Source organism: Nicotiana tomentosiformis, chromosome 12 (assembly GCF_000390325.3).
Source record: "Nicotiana tomentosiformis chromosome 12, ASM39032v3, whole genome shotgun sequence".
NCBI classification, from domain to species: Eukaryota; Viridiplantae; Streptophyta; class Magnoliopsida; order Solanales; family Solanaceae; genus Nicotiana; species Nicotiana tomentosiformis.
This window is the reverse complement of record NC_090823.1, coordinates 121,562,930-121,568,919: the sequence shown is the minus strand read 5'-3', so window position 1 is coordinate 121,568,919 and position 5,990 is coordinate 121,562,930.

Genomic DNA, 5,990 nt, shown 5'->3' with positions numbered 1-5,990 from the left:
ATGAGGAACTATTCCCAAGCTCGGAATCCCAAACGGACCTCGATAACACCAAAACCTACTCCAAGCCAAACTTAAAGAACTTGAAAACCTTCAATGCGCCAACTTTCAATATTAAGCGTCCGAGTCATCCGAAACCCAATCCGAACATACACCCAAGTCTAAAATCATCATACAAACCTATTGGGACCGTAAAATCTGGTTCCGAGGTCATTTACTCAAAATGTTGACTCAAGTCAAACTTAACCATTATAAGCAACTATTAAGGAACTAAGTGTTCCGATTTTAATCTAAAGCTTTCCAAACCTGAACTAACCATCCCCGCAGGTCATAAAATAGTGAAAGCACATACGGGGAGTCTTAATTAGGGGAACGGGGATCTAGATAGCAAAATGACCGGTCGGGTCGTTACAGGAAATCCTAGGTATTTTCCCACATTATTTTTTATCTTAATGTTTAGTGTGGTAGCCAGAAATGTTTGTTTTGTAATTGGTACCTTTGAGGAAAAAATTATTTTGGATTTGGACAAATTTATTCTCTGCCCGGATTGATGGGAAATGAAGTTGAATATGTTTATGATAGAAGTTTCACTTGCATTGTCTTCCTCGGAGAAGAGTATAAGGTCATCCACGAATAGGAGGTGGGATATGGCGGGTGATATGTTGGTATTTTACCAACTTACCTCTTCTTGATACTTAGACTTTTGCCTGAATTTGTTGAGAAACTAATGAATTTATTGAGGATTATTGGCATATTTCAGGTATCATATGATGTGGAAAATATACGGAAGAAAATAAGTCAAAATGTGTTAAATTGGGAAAAATAGACTGCTGCCAGTTATTACTCTATGCAATCGCGGAAGAAACCATGCGATCGCAGAAGTCCAGGAAAAAGAAGCTATGCGATCGAGGAAGGTTACACGTGATCGCGAAGAAGTAAAGTTGGTCAGCACCGGTCAGACGTTCTACGCGAACGCGTCTATTTCCATGTGTTCGCGTAGCTTTGCAGACATTTCTCTTCATGATCGTTGTTATCTCTATGCGATCGCATAGAACATAATCTGGGTAGAAATCTAGGCAGTTTTGGAATTTCACGTTTTTAACCCCAAACCATTTGTGGCATTTTTGGAGCTAGGATTCTTGCACACACACTTGGGTCTTGAAGATTTGGAGGTTTTGATTGAGAATCTCTTACCTATTTATGTTCATTTCTTCATTTCCTTGCTTTGTATTGAATATCTAAGTGTGTAGTATTTTTTACAGCACTTAAATCTTGTTTATGGGAATATTCTAATTTAAAGTGTGAATTAAATATCTTGTTGTGCTTATATATTGAACGATTTTTATTTATTATGGAGTGAGTTATTATTTCTTTAATTATTTTTGTTTTTTAATGTTTCCAAAGGGATAAGCTAACCCTAGGACTCGCCCATTCACTTCCAATTAATTTTGGGAAAGATAATTCGGGGTTGAAAAAGATTAATTAACAAGAACTTGAGGCATTAACCATCACTTTATAGATTTTACCTAGGGATAGGATTGAACTACTTATAGCCATATTCGGGTGTGCTTAATCTCTTAATTGTTTTAGGGATAATTCAACTAGGAAGTTTTGTTAGTCTACAAAAGAAGCTAATATAGAATTATTACCCGAGGCTAATGAACATAAACTCGCTCATAATTGTAAAATCGTGAAATACATTGGATCGTTACTTGAGTGTAATCCCCAGTGCATCCATGCTTGTAGCCATCGATTATTTTACTTGCTTTTAAGGTTAGTTACATTTTCGCATTTAGACATAAATATTTTCTCAAAACCTTTATATGTGTTTGGCTTAGCATAATAAGTGATAATTCTCTTACATGATTAATCGCCTACATATTGTTCTCTGTGGGATTCGACCCCAACCTAGCTGGGTTATTATATTTTATATCGACCGCCTTACACCATTTATATAGGTTTAATTTGAGCGTATCAAATTTTGGCGCCGTTGCCGGGGAGCAATTTGGCGTATTTAGGTTGTTTGAGAAGTAAGCGTACATGCTTTGGTCCAAACTTGTGAATATTTGTGTAATTATTCTTATCTTTATCTATTTTTATTGTTGTTTTCTTGATTTTTTCTTATTTATTTTCTTAGTTTTAAAAAATGGCATCGCATAATGAAAATTGGCTGGATGGTAGTTGTTAATACTTTGATGACCCTTGTCCTGATTATGGAGGACCACAATCATGGAAAAATTATTTAAATTCTTCCAGGGGCGGATTGTGCGCACAATCTCAAACCCATGAGTGGAGTATTTGTGATAAGTGTGATTGTCAAAATGGCCATTGGGATAATTGTGCTTATTTGTCCTTCCCTTCCCCGAACCCCGCTATGATGATTCTAATTTTTTGTGATAACGAGTATAGGGATATGGAAGTGGAAGAAATTGAGCATGGTCAAAATCGAGAGTTCAAGCTCATGTTGGAATACCTACTTGAAGGAGGAAACAAAGAGCAAAATGCCTTGGAGGAGCTTTTGGAAAATAGTCTCCAAAATGATTTGGCGCTTGAAAGGTTGAACTCACAAATGGGAGAAATGCTTGAAGCTTTAAAGGTCCAAGAAGCCTCGGAAGTGAATGATATCCAAGAACCATCCTTAGAGATTGAAGCCGAAAATCCTTCTTTGGCACTTGATCAAAACCAAGAAGAACTCTCAAATGCTCAAAATGAGAGGATGATGCTCATGTTGGAGGCCATTCTTGAAAATGAGGAGAAGCATAACTTGGCACTCGAGGACTTGAAACAAGTTTTGACTCAAAATGATGAGAATATCCTTTTTGGAAGATCAAATAAAAATATTAGTTGAGGATCACTTTGCCAACCAATTAGAGATTGTGGAAAGAGGTCAAGAAGAGTCAAATTTCTAGGAAGAAAGTGAGCTTTATTTTGAGGAATCAAGAGTTGAACATCTGCCAATAGACTCCATGCTTGTTGGTGATGCCAGAAAAAATATAGAATTAGAGTCAACCAGTGTAGTTGAGAAGATGGTTGAATTTGATTCTAGTTCGGGGGGACAAGAGGATGTCAAAATTAGGAAAAAATTGAAATTTAGAGGCCCGATGTCACATTCCAAGCATTTCTCAATATTGGAGTTGTGTGGTGATATGAGAATTGAACTACATGAATCAATGAGGGATTGCGAAGAGGAAAGGCAAAGGCCATACATTTTACAATTTGAAAGTTCAAGAACGCAATGACATTCCTCACATGAAAGCCAAGAAATTCAAAATGAAGAAATTAAAGTTTGGCTTGTTCATCTACTTACCAACCCCCGCCGCTCGTGGACACAAACTTGATTCCAAATTAGGTGCCCAGTTCATATCTTCCAAGTGGCGAGAAAAGTGGTAAATTTGATTCGCGTCATGCCATGATGTTAAGTGCAGCGCTTGATGGGAGGCAACCCATCGTTTTAAAAAATTTTAATCGTTTTTGAAATTTGCTTTTTTAGAATAGCGTAGTATATTGTTTTTGACTAATCTGCCATTTTTTAGAATTCTTGTAGTTGATTTGAGTAGTTCGGGGTGACAGGACAGCCAAAAACTAGTAGTTGACGAAAATTGCAGGAAACTGCAGAGCATCACGATCATGTGAATATCAAGGCATTCGCGAAGAACAATTTTTTCTTTTACCATATGCGATCGCAGAAGCCTAAACACGGTTGCGTCAGTGTGAGAATTCATTGTTCTTCACGAACGCGTCTCTTCGTCTGCGATCACGGTTGTTCAGGTAATTCCTAGAAATTTAAAACACTAGACATCAAAAATAGACACCATACTTCTGCCCAAAACATAGTAACGGTTCCTCCTACTCCCCTAACCCCAAAAATCATCTCCAATCCTACTCTTGTTTCAATCTCAATGCATTACTCACTTGCCATCCTCAAGGTATGTGTATTTCTCCCTTAATTCTTTTTTTCCCAACCTGTTGAGGAATGTAATGCATAAACCCGAGCTCTCAAAACGGTTGGCCAAATGGGCCGTAGAGATCAGTGGGTACGACATCGAATATCGGTCTCGGACCGCCATTAAGTCTCAAATTTTGGCAGACTTTGTGGCCGACTTTATACCGGCCCTAATACCCAAGGTCGAAAGAGAGTTGTTGTTGAACTCGGGGACCTCTTCGGGAATCTAGACCCTCTTTATGGATGGAGCCTCGAACGCGAAGGGGTCCGAACTTGGAATCGTATTGAAACCGCTCGCAGGTAATATAGTTAGACAATCTGTCAGGATTGTAAAATTAACTAACAATGAAGTCGAGTATGAGGCTATGATTGCAAGTCTCAAACTAGCCAAAAGCATGGGGTAGAGGTGATCAAAGCTAAGTGCGATTCCCTCTTTGTGGTAAACCAAGTCAATGGGACCTTCGAAGTCAGAGAAGAACAAATGCAAAGGCACCTAGATAAACTATAGGTAACATTACATTGGTTCAAAGAGTGGACTCTACAACACGTCAAAATAGCAAGGCCGATGCCCTTGATAACTTGGGATCGTCTATCAATGACGACGAGGTCAACTCAGGGGCGGTCATGCAACTCATGAGATTGGTAGTGGAAGAAGGTCACCCATAGATAAACTCAACAAGCCTAAATTTGTATTGGAGAAACAAATATATAGAATATATGAAGACCGGAAAACTACCTTCGGACCCAAAGGAATCGAGGACTCTGCGTATGCAGGCGGCCCGATTCAGCCTGTCCGAAGATGATACATTGTTCCAGAGAATGTTTGATGGCCAATGATACGCTCAAATTATACCTAAATAAATGGTGTAAGGCAGTCGATGTCAAATATAATAACCCAACTAGGTTGGGGTCGAATCCCACAGGGAATAGGTGAGGAAAGGTTACTTGAATAGTGTGAAACTTGACTTAAGTCGTAATCCTACTCCGTTAGCTTAAAAGAGAGTGTTGTAATTATGAGTTATTGAGAAACTATTTTGTTATGAGAATGTAATTAATTTGATTAAGGAAACTAAGGTTGTGTCCCCATCAATGAAATGTAATGCTATCGGTGTTAATATGATATATTCCTAATGGAAGGTCCTTTGATATACAAATGGTTTCTAAATGACTACCCAATATTTCCCAATAGTTGGGTAGTATTTTATCTTTATGATTTTCCCCAATATAAAAGAGTTACAATTAATAACAACCAATTTATGCTAAATAGAACCCACTTATTCCTAAGCAATTCTATTAAACAAGGTTTAAAGCCTTGAGTTTTTCCTATTCACTTCTACCAAACCCTAACTCACTTTTTCAAGTAAAGATAGAATGAAATAGCATTAGTCAATGTTTGCAACCACCAACATTAAATAAAGCATGAGAAATGAATAAATACCAACCAACCATTATATATATATTCAATGGTAAACACCTATTAATATTACACCCATTTAGGCCCCACAACCTTAGTATTTAAAACTAGCTACTCATACTAGAATCCAAGAACAAAGCAATAAATGAAGTCATAAAGCTTACAAAGATACAAGATTCTTTCTTCAAAAGCTTCCAAAACAATGGTGTATTCAATGCTCTAAAAGTAGCCTTTTTTTCAAACCAGATGTCCCAGAAAAACCCTAGTAAATCTATTTACAATGGGCCAAAAGTTGGGGTCAAATTTAGACAAAAATGCCCCTGCAGAACATATCTGCGACCACAGAATGGGTCGCAGATTATGTATGCGGTCTGCAGAAATACAAAGTCGCCGCATAATTGCACGCCCAGTTCCTCATCACAGATCCATTATACGGTCCGCATATTAATTATGTGACCGCATACTGCGTCGCAAAAGTGCTCTCACAGAATCTCCTTTTGCACTTATGAAGTCATTATGCCGTCCGCAGAAGCGTTATGCGACAGTATAATAGACCGCATATTTCTCTCTTCAAGAGTTGGACCACCTGCTTCAGTCTGCGGTTGGTTTGCGGCTCGCACATGACTTCTGCGGTCG